The sequence below is a fragment of the Dendropsophus ebraccatus genome, chromosome 9 (genome assembly GCF_027789765.1).
Source record: "Dendropsophus ebraccatus isolate aDenEbr1 chromosome 9, aDenEbr1.pat, whole genome shotgun sequence".
In the NCBI taxonomy this organism is placed as follows: domain Eukaryota; kingdom Metazoa; phylum Chordata; class Amphibia; order Anura; family Hylidae; genus Dendropsophus; species Dendropsophus ebraccatus.
Window position 1 is genome coordinate 35241573 of NC_091462.1, and position 18216 is coordinate 35259788.

The 18216-nt window shown below is 45.1% G+C and overlaps 1 protein-coding gene across 7 annotated transcripts in view; it reads right to left on the reverse strand.

Annotated features, from left to right (window-relative positions):
* Positions 1–18216, reverse strand: part of WIPF1 (WAS/WASL interacting protein family member 1) — a 76544-nt gene that overhangs the window by 41266 nt on the left and 17062 nt on the right. Inside the window, exons 1-2 of one of the 7 annotated variants that reach the window (XM_069982973.1) lie at positions 5168–5556; positions 1081–1245 (exon numbers count right to left, since the gene is read on the reverse strand). The exons of 2 other annotated variants lie outside the window; for them this stretch is intronic. The gene's annotated coding sequence lies outside the window, so the exon portion shown is untranslated. Of the gene's footprint in view, positions 1–849; positions 925–1080; positions 1246–4891; positions 5557–18216 lie in introns of those variants that run through there. 4 more of the 7 variants (XM_069982972.1, XM_069982970.1, XM_069982968.1 and 1 more) reach the window with 4 other exon arrangements.

The following is an 18216-nucleotide window of genomic DNA, read 5'->3' on the forward strand; positions in this document are numbered from 1 at the left end:
GTATAATGTATGGCCACTCCATAAAATCTTCCGCCTGGTCTATTTCTGACAAAAAGGACTGGTCTATTTCTAACAAAATCTAAGATTTCATAAAAGAATTTACAATGGCACCTTTAGGGGAGAATTTATCAATGGTTTTTAGTGTTGGTGTCAAATGTTGGAGCAATTGATCATTTGTGCCAAAAAGGTCCTGTGCTTTGTGCAAAATTTAACACTGCACAAAAATTGGCAATGTTGAGCTAAAATGTGTGACATATCAAGGCTATATTCAAACAACGTGAAAATGACATCGTTTTTTATTGAATGGCTGTCATTTACCGGCAAATAACGGCCATTATTTTACAACAACTGCATTATTATATGAATAACGGCTAATGTGATAAAATAACGGTCGTCATTTGCCGGCAAATGGCGGCTGTACAATAAAATCAGACGTCATTGTGACGTTGTGTGAACCTTACGCTAGTTTTCTGGTGAAAACGTTGATAAATTATCCCCTTTGTCTTCAATTTATTGAGTAAAACACTGTAAGCAATTCCCTAGTAGACATCTATTAACTAAATCATTCCCTGCATAAATAGGAGGCAGATGACAGCAGAGAACAATAGCGGGAAATTCAAAATCAGAAAAGTTTTCTATTGATGGATCTGGGAGAACAGTTACAAGACCAGGAACCTGCTGGGGCTGCTCTCTGCTTTATGCCAATCTGTACGGGGAGATCTATTCTGGTGATAGGATATGTACTGTATATTAGAGAATGTACAATATTCTATATAAATAAATAAATGATGTTAGAACAATTACAGTAATTTTTATCTATCCCTCTATGCAGGTGCCTCTGGGACTCACCATCATGTATACTGCGATACTGCCCACTCCTTGTCTAAGGAAGCATCAGCCATTTTAGAGTACAAGATAGTTCCAAGTTAGTAGTGTGTCTTCCGCCTCTTTATAAGAAATCAATCACTTACAACCAACAACTACCAGTTCCAAATCATTGTATCACACAGCGTATAAAAAGGAATTTATATTTTCAGGGTAAAAAAAAACAACAACAATTTCTATGGAAATCCCACTGACCTGAGTTACGGCTGTTAGTCTGTTAAAGCCCAGATGTAAGTTCCTCTAATCATGTAAGTAGTTCATTTCCTGTTAGAGCTGCACATGACGACAAACTTCCTCTTCACTGCACCTTATTATTTTTTCTGTAATCTGACAAAGTTGCACTGTGGGTGTCAAAGGCTGCTGAACAACGCAAGGGTCACGTTTTAATCTCTTACAGTATAAAATTTAGGATTAAATAAAGCGTAAAATGAGATTAAATTAGATTACAAGAGATAATTATACATAAAATGGGTTGTCTCATGAAGACTGTTCTTGTTCATATGCCTTATTACTGCATGTGGATATAATAGAAAGGGCTCTATGCTCAGGACTAGTGTTGAGCAGTTTGGGTTCAGCAACTTTTTGGAGCCCAAAAGCTCAGCATTTCATTCCCGGCATCTGGAGAATTGGTTGCTTCCTTAGGGAGTCATCGAAAACATGGATACAGCCATATGTGTATAGTCATGCATGTTATCCTTGCAGCCCTAGGGGGGCATCCAACTTTTTCAGACGCCAGGAATCAAATGAAGAGTGTTTGGGTTTCCAGAGGTTGCTGAATCCGAACATTTTTCTCAAGCCCGCTCAACACTACTCAGGACCCTCTTTATGAGCAGAATAGAGGAAACTCTATGCAGGCCCCATAGACATAAATGAAAAGTTGATGCAATGTTATATATCTTTGTGAGAGCTGCATAATGCTTGATAAATTGAATGCAATGTTGTACCCCATTAAAGGGTACTTGTCATCTAGAAAAACTTTTGACATGTCACAGGGACAAGTCAAAAGTTTTTATCGGTCAGGTCTCCCACGATCATTAGTATGAGCAGGGAGTACTACATCTCCATCCCGTATCATTGGATGACCCTACAGAATTATAATGAGACCGTTCAGAGAAATAGGATAAAAATCACTATGAGCTGAGGAGTAAAGGCTGTATTACACGGCCCAATCTGGGGGAAGTGAGCGCTGACCTGTCAGCTCAGCACTTTCTTCTCCCTTCTTCACCGCTCGCTGCTATTACAAGCACATATAGTGAGCTGAAAGCAGTGGGAGGGGCGGCCCAAACTATCCTTAGCTTGCTCAGACAACCCATTGATTTCAGCAGTGGTCTGCTGCCACCACTCCCGTTGCATGGTGCGCTGAGCATTGGCCTGTTCCTGCACAAATCGAGACCTTTCAACACATTGAAAGACCACAATCATGGCCTTTCAACATGTGCTATTACACTAAACCATTATTAGCTTGAACATCCAGTAATGGGCCAAGTAATGGTCCGTTTACACAAAGCGATTATCGTTTGAATTTTCAGGATAAAGATCGCATTTGAGCGCTAATCGGCTTGTGTAAACACAGCTAAAGATCAAGCAACGAGCGAGAAATCGTTCATCGTGGTCTCTCAACTTGTTCTCAAATTGTCGTTGGTCATTCGCTGAAAATTCGCTTCATGTAAACAGTCTTTCAAAGATTCATCCCAGTGTGTGAGATGGCCCTAAGCGATCTTAAAACGATTAAAAAAATAATTTTTTTAAACGATTTAACGCTTCGTCTAAACGCTGATCAGCATAGAAACAAAATTGTTGCTTCAAAATCGTTGACCGATCAATTGGGCGATTTATTGCTCCATCTAAACCAGGGGTCTCAAACTCAATTTACCCGGGGACCGCTGGAGGTAGAGTCTGGGTGAGGCTGGGCCGCATCAGGGTTTCCACAAGAAAAACAAGATAGCAACCCTCCATAGCCACTCCTCTACAGTCACCACATGCTGCTGACTGAATAGTACCCCATATAGTATCCAATCCCAATTATAGTACTCTATATAGTATCCAATCCCCCCATATAGTGCCCCACATAGTATCCAATCCCCCCATATAGTGCCCCACATAGTATCCAATCCCCCCATATAGTGCCCCACATAGTAGCCAATGCCCCCATATAGTGCCCCACATAGTAGCCAATGCCCCCATATAGTGCCCCACATAGTAGCAATGCCCCCATATAGTGCCCCACATAGTAGCCAATGCCCCCATATAGTTCCCCACATAGTAGCCAATCCCCCATACAGTGCCCACAAAGTATCCAATCCCCCATATAGTGCCCACATAATATCCAATGCCCCCATATAGTGCCCACATAGTAGCCAATGCGCCCATATAGTGCCCACATAGTAGCCAATGCGCCCATATATGCCCCATATAGTATCCAATGCCCCCATATAGTGCCCACATAGTATCCAATGCCCCCATATAGTGCCCACATAGTAACCAATGCCCTCATATAGTGCCCACATAGTATCCAATGCCCCCATATAGTGCCCACATAGTAGCCAATGCCCCCATATAGTGCCCACATAGTATCCAATGCCCCCATATAGTGCCCCACATAGTAGCCAATCCCCCATATAGTGCCCACACTATCCCACCTGACCCCCCCACACACTACCCCACGTGACCCCCTACACACACTACCCCACGTGACCCCCCTACACACACTATCTCACCTTACTTCCCCCCTACACACACTACCCCACCTGGCCACGATCCCCACACACACACACACACTGCCAACCCCCCAGCCTTCCCACCCCCCGGCCGCCATCCCCTGGGTTACAATAGAATACTCACCAGCTCCGGCCTCAGGGTAGAGAGGGGGAGAGAGGGCAGTGCTGACGCAGTGAGTGCCGGGGCGGGGGGGATGTTCTGGGGGCGATCGCTGTCGGGCGCTGGCACTGTCTCCTGTAGTTTGACGTCGGTAGGCAAAAGATTCGGGGCAGTGACTTTTCCTGTCTGGGGCACTGGCCCCGAATCTTAATGCCTAGCGACGTCACTGGGTCGGGCCACATATAATGTGGGACACTGGGTGAGGTGGGGGCCGCAAACTAGTGTCCCGAGGGCCGCAAGTTTGAGACCCCTGATCTAAACGGACCATGAGGTTGAAAATTTTTTGTTTAATAGGGCCTGTAAGCACACTACCACCCATTTCCTCCTGCTCGTACTAATGATTGGTAGGGGTCTCAGCACTGATGTGCACAAGTTGCAGATCTCTGCATATAGCATTGCGACCTGATCATTCTAGGCATTGAAAGGCCAACAGCTATTCCTATTCTAGTGATACACTTAGATTTACTAATGTGGGAAAACCAAATTCATTGCCACAGGTGTTTAGCAAGAAATTAACCGAGGAATATTTTAGATTGCTATTTAACTTCCTTGGTTACTATTCTATACAGCAGGGATGGGAAATCTTTTTCCTTCCAGGTGTTGCAAAACTACAATTCCCATCATACCTGGAAAGCTAAATTTTTGGCTGTCCAGGCATGATGGGAATTGTAGTTTTGAAACAGCTGGAGGGCTTCCTTCACCTCTGCTCCTTTGCATTGTGTACTGTATACCATGTCTCACTCCCATTAGAATACATAGGGGGAGATTTATCAAACATGGTGTAAAGTGAAACTGGCTCAGTTGCCCCTAGCAACCAATCAGATTCCACCTTCTATTCCTTACAAACTCTTTGGAAAATGAAAGGTGGAATCTGATTGGTTGCTAGGGGCAACTGAGCCAGTTCTACTTTACACCATGTTTGATAAATCTCCTCCATAGTGTTCAGTGACATCACATAATATCTGAGCGAGGTGTAAAATGTAAAAAAGAAAAAAAAAACTAGTGGCACGATGGACCCTATTTTTTTTAGGTCCCTGTACACACATATCCAGGCCTGCAATCAGGTCTAACCCAATCTGCAACTCCATAGACGTTAATATGAACTTTATAAATCCACTATTTAGTTTACCTCATGAAAAGGGAAAAAATCATTGTAAAAACAGACATCATGTGAGGAGGTCAACTCCTGAGCAGCCTCTGGGGAAAACATGGCATTAATACACTTCTATGAGGAAGGAAATAGGGTTGTGGGAAAGACTGCAAATCAGCAGAAACAGTAAGAAGTGATCAATTGTTAGAGGGAATAAGAAGGGAGAAAGGCATCACTGTTACACGCTGCGGGCAGGAAAACCTGTGACTATGGATGAGACAGAAGACAATGTAGGAGAATCACAAATATAATCACAAATGTAAGCTGTAACATGGCGGGTGGATGTAGGGATCTCCTCAATATTTCCTCAGACAGAGAGAGAAGTGCACAGCCAGGGCCGGGACAAAGAGTAGGCAGGGGTAGGCGATGGCCTAGGGCGCCAAACGTCAGGGGGCGCCATCTGGATGGGTAAGTAATTTATTTACCCATCCATCCTACCCCCCGCTCGCCCCCCTGCCTGTCTGCCGGCCCGCCCTGTTACATACAGCAGCAGGAATAGAGTGTCCAGGAGGTGTAAAGGACCTTTGATGACATCATGCCCATGTGACCAGTGTGGGAGGAGCTATCTTCCTTTGCTAGGCTCTATGAGGCAGCTAGTTTCCTAGGCTGTTTATGAGGCAGTGAGGGCAGTGTATAAGATCAGCAGGAGGTAAGCCACACTGAGGGCACTGGTCAGCAGGGGGAGGGGTAGGGGTGTGTGTGTGTGTGCATAGATATGAGATGTTCTGCAGGTGTGTGTGGGTGCATAAATATGAGATGTTCTGCAGGGGTGTGTGTGTGCATAGATATGAGATGTTCTGCAGAGGTGTGTGTGTGCATAGATATGAGATGTTCTGCAGGTGTGTGTGTGTGTGCATAGATATGAGATGTTCTGCAGGGGTGTGTGTGTGCATAGATATGAGATGTTCTGCAGGGGTGTGTGGGTGCATAAATATGAGATGTTCTGCAGGGGTGTGTGGGTGCATAAATATGAGATGTTCTGTAGGGGTGTGTGGGTGCGAGATATGAGATGTTCTGCAGGTCAGGGGTGTGTGGTTGCATAGATATGAGATGTTCTGCAGGTCAGGGGTGTGTGGGTGCATAGATGTGAGATGTTCTGCAGGTCAGGGGTGTGTGGGTGCATAGATGTGAGATGTTCTGCAGGTCAGGGGTGTGTGGGTGCATAGATATGAGATGTTCTGCAGGGGTGTGTGTGTGCATAGATATTAGATGTTCTGCAGGGGGGGTGTGTGCATAGATATTAGATGTTCTGCAGGGGTGTGTGGGTGCATAAATATGAGATGTTCTGCAGGGGGGGTGCATAAATATGAGATGTTCTGCAGGGGGGGTGCATAGATATGAGATGTTCTGTAGGGGTGTGTGGGTGCATAGATATGAGTTGTTCTGCAGGGTCAGGGGTGTGTGGGTGCATAGATATAAGATGTTCTGCAGGTCAGGGGTGTGTGGGTGCATAGATGTGAGATGTTCTGCAGGTCAGGGGTGTGTGGGTGCATAGATGTGAGATGTTCTGCAGGTCAGGGGTGTGTGGGTGCATAGATGTGAGATGTTCTGCAGGTCAGGGGTGTGTGGGTGCATAGATGTGAGATGTTCTGCAGGTCAGGGGTGTGTGGGTGCATAGATATGAGATGTTCTGCAGGGGTGTGTGTGTGCATAGATATTAGATGTTCTGCAGGGGGGGTGTGTGCATAGATATTAGATGTTCTGCAGGGGTGTGTGGGTGCATAAATATGAGATGTTCTGCAGGGGGGGTGCATAAATATGAGATGTTCTGCAGGGGGGGTGCATAGATATGAGATGTTCTGTAGGGGTGTGTGGGTGCATAGATATGAGTTGTTCTGCAGGGTCAGGGGTGTGTGGGTGCATAGATATAAGATGTTCTGCAGGTCAGGGGTGTGTGGGTGCATAGATGTGAGATGTTCTGCAGGTCAGGGGTGTGTGGGTGCATAGATGTGAGATGTTCTGCAGGTCAGGGGTGTGTGGGTGCATAGATATGAGATGTTCTGCAGGTCAGGGGTGTGTGGGTGCATAGATGTGAGATGTTCTGCAGGTCAGGGGTGTGTGGGTGCATAGATGTGAGATGTTCTGCAGGTCAGGGGTGTGTGGGTGCATAGATGTGAGATGTTCTGCAGGTCAGGGGTGTGTGGGTGCATAGATGTGAGATGTTCTGCAGGTCAGGGGTGTGTGGGTGCATAGATGTGAGATGTTCTGCAGGTCAGGGGTGTGTGGGTGCATAGATGTGAGATGTTCTGCAGGTCAGGGGTGTGTGGGTGCATAGATATGAGATGTTCTGCAGGTCAGGGGTGTGTGGGTGCATAGATGTGAGATGTTCTGCAGGTCAGGGGTGTGTGGGTGCATAGATGTGAGATGTTCTGCAGGTCAGGGGTGTGTGGGTGCATAGATGTGAGATGTTCTGCAGGTCAGGGGTGTGTGGGTGCATAGATATGAGATGTTCTGCAGGGGTGTGTGTGTGCATAGATATTAGATGTTCTGCAGGGGGTGTGTGTGCATAGATATGAGATGTTCTGCAGGGGTGTGTGGGTGCATAAATATGAGATGTTCTGCAGGGTCAGGGGTGTGTGGGTGGACTGTTATGTGATGCTCTTCAGGGTCAGGGGTGTGTTGGTGCACTGTTATGCGATGGGGAGAGCGGCCTCTTGTGACCGCAGGTAACTGTGCCACAAGAGTGCAGTGAAGAGAAGACGCATGGCCCAGGTGAGTATAAGTGGGGTTTTTTTTGTCTGTTTTGGAGAATTACTGTTATATGGGAAGGGTTAGGGAGCACACAGGGGTCTATATATAACTGGAAGAGCACACAGGGGTCTATATATAACTGGAGGAGCACACAGGGGTCTATATATAACTGGAGGAGCACACAGGGGGTCTATGTATAACTGGGGGCACCACACAGGGGGTCTATGTATAACTGGGGGCAGCACACAGGGGATTTATATATATAACTGGGGGAGCACACGGGGTCTATATACTTCTGGGAGAGCACACAGGGGTTCTATATACTTCTGGGGAGCACACAGGGGGTCTATATACTTCTGGGGGAGCACACAGGAGATCTATATATTTATGGGGGAGCACTCAGGGGGTCTATATATTTCTGGGGGCAGCACACAGCAGTCTATACTATATTGGGGCTGCACAGAGGGGCTTTACTACAATACTGGGGCACAGGGACACCTTAAAACTATGGGGGCACAGAGGAGTGTAACTACTATATAGGGGTACAGAGGGGGCTAACTACTGTATGTGTTGGAGCCTAAAATGTTTCTCTGACAGATTCTGGAGAGAAGATTCACAGCCAGAAGACGACTTCTAGATGGCCCAGGCTGGATGGAGGGAAAAAGAAAATGTGACAGATCGGAGAAGACGGCCCATGTGAGTCACTGGATGTAACTGCACAGTTATAGGGTTGTAGTGATAGGGGTCATGATGTGGCGGTATTACGGAATGGTATCATTGGGGATATCTTTCTGTTCTGTTCAGTGCAGTTTTCATGTAATATGTAATCACTGTATGGTGGAAATAGTGTTATAAGGTAACTACTGTATGTATTGGGGCTCTTAATACAGTGTGGGGGTACATTCAGGGCATTATACTGTGCGAGGAGAACCAATTCTAATGTGGGGGGGGGGGGGCGCCATTTGCCTTCTCTGCCTAGGGCACGAAAACTCCTTGTCCCGGCCCTGTGCACAGCTGCTCACTTCTCCCAGCTATATCAAGGGATGGGTGTCTCAGCACTGACCAGATTTCTGTATGTCTGAGGTCTGTATGACATGTCCTGTCCATAGTTCTTATTATATGGCAATAACATTTTAATGAAGTCGACACAAACATTGGTAGCATAGAATAAGTAATCCATGTTCAGTGGAGTCCAACCTGCCAATTGCTATAATGAGCTTGGGAGACATTGTGTCAGGTCATTTCCTGTTGGCCCTGCTCAGTTTTTCTGGAGGCCACATGGTTGCCTGTTTGGCTATAATGTCTGATGATGTGGCCATTGTAAAAAGCTGGTGGGAGCCGACATAAGGGAAAGTAGCATGACACTTTTCTAGTTTTCTAATGCTAGTGACACTTTTATTCTGGCTATGAATGGGGCTTATAGTGGCCCAGTGATAAAATATAACATAGCATCAATGTTGACTTTTTACAATAGCAATCTGTTCCAGTAGTTTTTGTTTTTTTAATCATAGGTTAGGAATGTATTGTACTCATGGGGGCTGGTTTACTAACATATTCCCGGCAGCAAATTGTGAGGATTTTGTCCATTTTCCCTGAAAATTTGGTGTTCCTACAATTTTACCAAAGGTGTGCGACAAACCTGTCATTTTTGTCCAAGTGGGTGTGTTGTGGGTGTTTTATGGATGTGTCCTTTAAAAAGCTGCCACAACCGGCAGATTCCAAAAATGAATGGAGCCGTGTCACAGAGGGGAGGGGGTTTAGTTACACTGGGGGCCAGTAGGCCCGCCTCTAGTGCTTCAGAAACTGCAACAGAATCCTCCACTCCACAACTGGGTCCAACGGGCGCAGGTCCAGGTAAAAAAGCAGGGCAAAATAAAGTACCAAAAATTTATTAAAAGACGACACAACGCGTTTCAGGATCGCACCAATCCCTTTCTCAAGTGTCTGAGGGAACTGGGCCGCGGTTCACAACTAGGACCCCAGCATCCCTGTGTCAGCGCTGGTCTATTCATGTAAAAAACTTAAAGCGATGTACCTGATGGTACATTCGCTTTAAAATTGAAGCATTGTTAGTAAATGAGGCCCATTGTATGGGTTCCATAGACATACATGAACATTCAGCTGTACTTGCTTTTGAGTTCAAACAGATATATATAGAGTTCTTCTGTCTGATTCCATACCAATGCTCTATGAGACCCTGGAGGTACCTGTATATATTTGCAGTCTGATAGTACAATAGTGCATGGAGTTTGTACTTCTCCATACGAAAGAAGCTGTACAAGCGTTGTGCATACAGCTCTGCCATGTGCAGGAGCCCTTGGGATGTGTTTACACCTGTTCTCCTATTTTAGAAATGGAAGTCTTAGTTTTATCGTGGATTCTGCATTTAATAAAAATTGTATCAGTTGCCATCCTGGAAACAGATGTCTTATACAATAGTATATTGCAAAATACTTAAATTTTTATTGTTCCTCGGAATGGCATTTTATGCATTACTTATGCCCTTTGTCTTCCACAGTTGGCAATGTTAACAAAATACCAGATTCACTTGCCCGCCGGCTCCTTTAAGTTTCTTGTCGCCAGCTGCTTATGATCTTTACGTGCCAGCGGCGCAGACAGCCCGTAACATAGAGAAGCTTCTTGTGAAAGTGCTGGAAAAGTTTCTTCTTAAAACTTACTTCTCTTTATGTGAATAACAAGTATTTGGTAATGGGGTTTTCTCTAATCTGATCTGTAGTTTCCTTGCACGATATCTAAAATATCTGCACTACATTGAGTTTTAACTAAAGTGTAAAGGCTGACCTACGGTTATAACCATTTACAGGAGGAAATCCACTCCAAATGATCCTGTAATGCATCATGGATACAAATCAGAGGATGTGTTGAAGAAGTCTTATGTTTTCGGACCACCAATGATTTCCAGAACAAAAAGGTTCTGTACAGCGTTCTGACCCCCATGGCACCATTCAGGGATTTGTTACTGGAAATCAGCCACAATATAGTTAAGGTCCATTCACATCAATGGTAGTGTGATTAAAATAATGAGGGAGATTTTTAGTAACAGAAATGTCTGGGTTGAGCAAAAAAGGTTTAAAGGGGAACTCCAGGCAGCCCTATTAATAAAAAAAACCCTTCCAAACAATGCAAGGTTCTTTCCTATGTTCACCCCCTGACACTCTCCAAGTGGTTTTACAGTAGTCCTGTTCATCTGATGTTGTTTTCTACCTGCTCTGTCTCAATTGCTGTTCCTCTTCCACTGTACTACTATCAGACTAAATTTCCCAGTCGTCTGTAGGGTGCACGCTTTGAATGTTCTGTCCCCCCCCCCCCATAACCTCTCCCACCACCCATGCCATGCCCTCGCCTCCTCTAACCCTCCCCCCGATCACTTCTGCTTCCTTAGTCTGTGCCCAGCAAACAAACTGAATGTGGTCACATGGGGGAACATTTATCAAGACTGGCGTACTTGTACGCCAGTCTTAAATAAATGCCCGCCCCCTTTTTCCTGGCCAGATTTACTAAGAGGCGCACACCTTTTAGTAAATCCGTCTGGCTACACTCCTGCTCGCGAGGAGCTTTAAATTTGTGTCATGCTTTGTGCCTACGAATCTGCGCCTTCTTTCTGGCATACACCAGGGGTACAAGTTTAATAAATCTCTCCTATGAGCTTTGTCTCCTGAGGGGAAGGTGGGGCAGGAGACAGAGTGGACTGCAGGGAGGCCAGTTTTCTTCACTTCCTTAATGTCAATCAAATACCAGTGCAGCAGAACTGCACAGCCACAGTAATACATTATATAGAGACATCTATATAACTTTGAGCTGCGTTCACATTACGTATATTTCAGTCAGTATATGTATATTTCAGTCAGTATTGCAACCAAAACCAGGAGTGGATTAAAAACACAGAAAGTATCTGTTCACACAATGTTGAAATTGAGTGGATGGCCGCCATTTAATGGCAAATATTTGCTGTTATTTTAGAACAACGGCTGTTATATTGAAATAATGGCCGTTATTTACTGTTATATGGCGGCCATCCACTCAATTTCAACATTGTGTGAACAGATCCTTTCTGTGTTTTTAATCCACTCCTGGTTGCAATACTGACTGAAATATACTGACTGAAATATACATAGTGTGAACACAGCCTCAATGTATTTATTTAAAATAGAAAATAAGTTCCCCTTTAAATGTTACAAACAGACATTTTATTCTGGAAATCTAAATCAGTACCAGATTGCAACAATGGGATCTTCTCCTATGTAGCTATAAATATATGAGATAATTATTTAGCTGACTTTCCCCCATTGTACTTTACAGAATTATTAAGGCGGGAATCCAATAGAAATTATTCTTTGATACCTCATGGATACAGATAAGAAGATGAGATGACATAATAGAAAAGAGAATGACTAACTAGTTGGCTTAAATAATTATAACAGGTAAGTATGACAAAAGCCAGGAGCTTCACACAGCTGCAGCGCCGAGCAGGTAATGTATGCTCCGGGCCGGGGCTGCGGGTGGCCGGGGGTTAAAGGGGCCGGGTCCCATATCTGCAGCGGAATGAAAATTCTGCTGCGGTTATGGGACCCCATAGAACTCGCAGCATGAAATCCACTGCGGATCTGGTATTTGTGAAGCTGTCCTTAAAGGGGTTATCCAGTGAAAATATTTTTCTTTCAGATCAACTGGTTTTAGAAAGTTATATATATTTGTAATTTATCAAGTCTTCCCATACTTATCAGCTGCTGAATGTCCTGCAGGAAATGTTTTCTTTCCAGCCTGACAAAGTTCTGTATGCTGTCACCTCTGTCTATGTCAGGAACTGTCCAGAGCAGCAACAAATCCCCATAAAAAACCTTTCTGCTCTAGACAGTTCCAGTCTTAGGGCGGGTTCACACTACGGAATTCTCGCGGACAATGCGATACGCTAAAAGAAATGACATGACACTTCTTTCAGCGTATAGCGGAATACGCCGGCCCATAGAATGGTGTCTATGGGGCCGGCGGAAAGGCGCCCAGATGTGCGGGCGGACAGCTGACGGAATTCCGCGGACATTGTCCGCGAGAATTCCGTAGTGTGAACCCGCCCTTAGACACAGATGTCAGCAGAGAGCAGTGTCAGACTGGAAAGAAAACAACATTTCCTACATACATACAGCAGCTGATAAGTATGGAAAGACTTAACTTTCTGCAACCAGTATGAAAGAAAAAGATTTTCGCTGGATAACCCCTTTAAAGGGTTTAACAAGGATTAGAAACACATAGATTTTTTCTTCCATAAAAAGTGCCACACCTATCCCCAGTTTGTGTGAAGTATTATTGCAGTTCAGTTCCATTGACGTGAATGGAGCCAAGTTGCAATATCATAAACAACCAGAAGACGTGAGTTTTGGGGGTTGGGTTTGATGCTGCTGTTTTTGAAAAATAAAGCAAATCTTGTTTAAAAATTACTTTTTTTGCTTCTAACGTCACATGATATAATCACGTGGCTGAGGCGTCCACAGCTACCTGGAATGTAAATATGTCTGTACATTGTAAATCACTAGGAGAGTTTTTATTACATGTGCATACATGGTGACATCATTATGGCATGTGACAACTTCACAGGACCTTATGTATGACCTTTACCCTTGGCTATATTGTTTTGCACATTTACCAAGCCAATATTAGACGACTTCTTTTTCTGAAAAATGTCTATATGTCTATATTTTAAGATTTTGCACAGCACTTCTTTTTAAATAAAAAAAAAAAATTAAACAAAACATTATACCAACAATGCATATGTGGCAAATAGATCAAAGAAAAGTATGACATATAATTATAAAACACATTGCTGACTATTCATCAAGTAGAGTTAAAGGGGTTCTTTAGCATTTTTTTCTTTCAAATAACTTTCCAAAGCAGGAAAGGTTTTCTATAGGGATTTGCTACTGCCTTGGACAGTTTCTGTCACGGACAGAGATGGCAGCAGAGAGCACTGTGTCAGACTGGAAAGAATACACCACTTCCTGCAGGACATGCAGCAGTTGATAAGTACTGGAAGACTTGAGATTTTTAAATAGAAGTAAATAAGAAATCTGTATAACTTTGTGGCACTATTTGATTTGAAAGAAATACATTTTTGCTGGAGTACCCCTTTAAAAGAAAAGTAAGAAAGTATAGGTTTAGCTGCCAGCATATCCAAAGGCCACATCACTGTAAAGTACACAAGAAAACCTTACACATACATTCCCATACAATATAACCCAAATAAACAAACTTCAAAAAGAAAGAAAAGTAACCTCATCCTAAATCAGGGGCGTTGGGAAAACTGGATCTAAGGATCCCAGACTTCTCTCATGTTCACTGTTAACAATTCTGGAAAGTTTATCATTACCCACAATCCATAACAATTTAGTTTTACGAAAGCTAAAGTTTAAAGAAGGACTTTTCCACGACCTAGCGATCATAATTTTGGCAGCTAAAAATATAAAAGATAGCAAACATTTAAGACGATTGCAAGATTTGGCAAATCAGCAGTGTGCGGCAGGGCTCGCTCTGGAAATGTACTGATCTTTGCTGATCCAGAGACTTCTCTCCTTCATACACCAGAGAAGCATTAGTGTAGAGTAGGAATGGGGAACCTTCAGCTCTCCGGCTGTTGCAAAACTAAAATTTTCATCATGCCTGGGCAGCCTTTGGCCCTGCTTTCCTGCCACCCTGGGGTAGAATGGATATAGTGTAAGGGTACGTTCACACGTACAGGATCTGCAGCAGATTGGATGGTGCAGATTTTAAATTACATATTCAAAGCAAATCAACTCTGGGCAGGGGTGTAGCTAGGGGTTCAGCCTGGGGGGGGGGGGGGGGGGGGGCAAGTGAGTCTCAGTGGGCCCCCAACCAATTATGTTACCCATAGGGAACCACAGTAGATGACAATGGTTTCCAAATAATAAAGGGAATATTCTACTATTATTCATAGTGAACAGGGACTGAGAACAGTGGAGAAGACTTTCTACATTTCACATATATAATCATGTAAAAATTAAAGGGGCTATCAAGCTTTGCAAAAGTATAGCTGTCTTTTTCCAGGAACAGCGCCACTCTCCTCTACAGCTTGGATGTGGTAGTGCAGCTCAGTTCCACTAAAAGAGAATGCAACCAAGTTGTAATACCACAAACATCATATAGAAAGCTATTGCCCTGTGTTTGTTTTCTAATTAGCCATCCATTCATTCTTCTTTCTCTTTATCTCATATCTATCTGTCTAATATCTATTGGGAACATGAGGACTACACCATAGCTGATGGTCAATGACCAAATAGGCAACACCCGAAGGGTATACCCGCAGTACTAATAGAGTAAATGTATAGTACAAATGCTGGGTAATAACAATAAATAGTCCCATGGAGTTCAAGGCAACTATACAAAATAATCTATATACAAAAAAGCCAGACTACTGCAACATAACTAAATAGAATAATTACTTTACTAATTCATAGAAACAATACATTAAAATGTAGGAGAAATCATCCCCAATAATCATGATGTACAGGGTATATAAGAGCAGCCAATTTATGCCTCCATGTAGTATTTAGACCCAATTTTAGTCCTCATATAGTTCGCAGGGTCCCTCTATGCTCTCATGTAGTAAAAAGGCTACCATCTTTACCCTAACATAGTAGATTATCACCCCTTGTTCCTCCATATAGAAGATAGACCCTCCCTGTGCACCCCCATATAGTAGTCAGGCCCCTCTGTACCTTCATGTTGAAATTCAGCTTCTCTGTGCATCCATATGGTAGTTAGGCCTTATGTGACCCAATATAGTTATTATTTCCCTCTGTTTCCATGTAGTAGTAGTAAGGGCCTCATATAGAAGTTAGACTCCCCTCTGGGCATCTATCTAGTATTTAGACCCCTTTATGCAGCCCAACCCCCCCCCCCCCCCCAAAAAAAAAGGGTAGTATCCTCCATGTAGGCACCCTCTCCAGCACCATCTCATGTAGGCAATCCCCCTGGTATGTATTCCTCATGCAGCCACCCACTTTCCCAACAGTAATCTATCTGGTAATCTTCCTGGTGGTCAGGCACCATCACCACCACCACTGTGAGTAGACTGTACTGTTTCTCCAAATTATTTACCCCCTTTTCAGTTAGCCAGCACATCCCATACCCCAACCCCCATAGATAACATCCTTCCCAGGAGTTAGCCCCACCCACTCACATAGGTCTCCTCCTCTATACATAAGGGGAAAAAAGACATACTTACCTGCTGTGTGGTTGCAGTACTGTAGTCTTCTTATGTCCGCTCTCTTCCTGCTCTGTAAGCGCACAAGTGACATCACTCATGTCCCACGGCTCTAAGGGAGGGAACGACCTTTTGTGGCCACAACAGTTATTGGCAGGGTGAAGAGCCAATGGTCTCCACGCCTTGTCAATCACCCTGCTGCATTCAACTGTATGTTCTGCTCGCATACAAGCGCATACAGCTGAATGGTCAGACAAAATATTTGTTACCCGTGTGGGCCCCCCAGGAGGCCACCTACAGCCAATTTGTTAAGTCTTTCTGCAAAAGCAATAGCTTTTGTGAACAACATTAACTAGCTAAATCTTCAGTGGGCCCCCTGCCTGTGTGGACCTGGGAGCGGCTGCCCCCTCTGCCCCCACCAAATGACACTACTGACTCTGGGCCATCAAATCTGCTGCTGATCCTGCATGTGTGAATGCACCTTAAAAGTATGCAGGGGCCTGTACTTAGATGCCCCAATAATTCTATCTGAGCCAGCTGGAGAGGGGAGCTGGATACTGCCTGACTCAGCTTTATGTGTTTGAATATTAAGATGGGAAGATCCTTGCCAATCACCAGCTTATCTTATATAGAAAAATATTCTATATATATTTTTTGAGATAGCATGTCTAAAACATAATACCTAGTGGGGGGGGAGCAAGCTAAGTTTTGGCACTGGGGCCAATGAATCTTTGGCTAGACCCAGGGCCGCTTTAACCAGAGGGCACATGGTGCGATCAGTGCGGTCGCACAGGGCTCCGGCCACCAGCCTGTCAGGGGGGGGCGCCATGGATTGGTAATCTACTTACCCCTCCATGGCGCCCCCTGCAGGGCCCCCCCGTCCGCCGCTGCCCCCGCCCGCCCGCTGCTGCTGCTGCGGCGTTTCAGCAGCAGCGATACTGACAGAGAGATAGCCATTGGCTCCCTCCCTGTCAGTCTCTCTTGTGGCCGCACTTCCTTCGGTCACAAGAGGCCGCACTCTCCCTCTAGCGCCCGACGTCACTGGAGCGTCGGCGCGAGGGTAAGGGGAGTGCAGCCTCTTGTGACTGCAGGAAGTGCGGCCACAAGAGGGAAGAGAAGAGGAACGCGTGGACCTAGGTGAGTAAAAGTTTTGTTTTTTTCAATGTTATATGGGAGGGGGAGCGCATATACTATTGGGGAGCACAGGGGGCTATATACTATGGGGGAGCACAGGGGGCTATATACTATGGGGGGCACAGGGGAGCTATATACTATTGGGGAGCACAGGGGAGCTATAGACTATGGGGGAGCACAGGGGAGCTATATACTATGGGGGAGCACAGGGGAGCAATATACTATGGGGGAGCACAGGGGGCTATATACTATGGGGGAGCACAGGGGAGCTATATAGTACTGGGGAGAACAGGGGGCTATATACTATGGGGGAGCACAGGGGAGCTATATACTATGGGGGAGCACAGGGGAGCTATATACTACTGGGGAGCACAGGGGGCTATATACTATTGGGGAGCACAGGGGGCTATATACTATGGGGGAGCACAGGGGGCTATATACTATGAGAGAGCACAGGGGGCTATACACTATGGGGGAGCACAGGGGGCTATATACTATGGGGGAGCACAGGGGGCTATATACTATGGGGGAGCACAGGGGAGCTATATACTACTGGGGAGCACAGGGGGCTATATACTATTGGGGAGCACAGGGGGCTATATACTATTAGGGAGCACAGGGGAGCTATATACTATTGGGGAGCACAGGGGAGCGATATACTATTGGGGAGCACAGGAGAGCTATATACTATTGGGGAGCACAGGGGAGCTATATACTATGGGGGAGCACAGGGGAGCTATATACTATTGGGGAGCTATATACTATTGGGGAGCACAGGGAGCTATATACTATTGGGGAGCACAGGGGTCTATATACTATTGGGGAGCACAGGGGTCTGTATACTATTGGGGAGAATAGGGGTCTATATACTATGGGGGAGAGCACAGGGGGGCTATATACTATTGGGGAGAGCACAGGGGGGCTATATACTATTGGGGGGAGAGCACAGGGGGGCTATATACTATTGTGGGAGAGCACAGGGGGGCTATATACTATTGTGGGAGAGCACAGGGGGGGCTATATACTATTGTGGGAGAGCATAGGGGGGCTATATACTATTGGAGAGCACAGGGGGCTATATACTATTGGGGGAGAGCACAGGGGGGCTATATACTACTGGGGAGAGTGCACAGGGGGGCTATATACTACTGGGGAGAGTGCACAGGGGGGCTATATACTAATGGGGGAGCGCACAGGAGGGCTGTATATACTACAGGGGCACCTTAAAACTATGGAGGCACAGAGG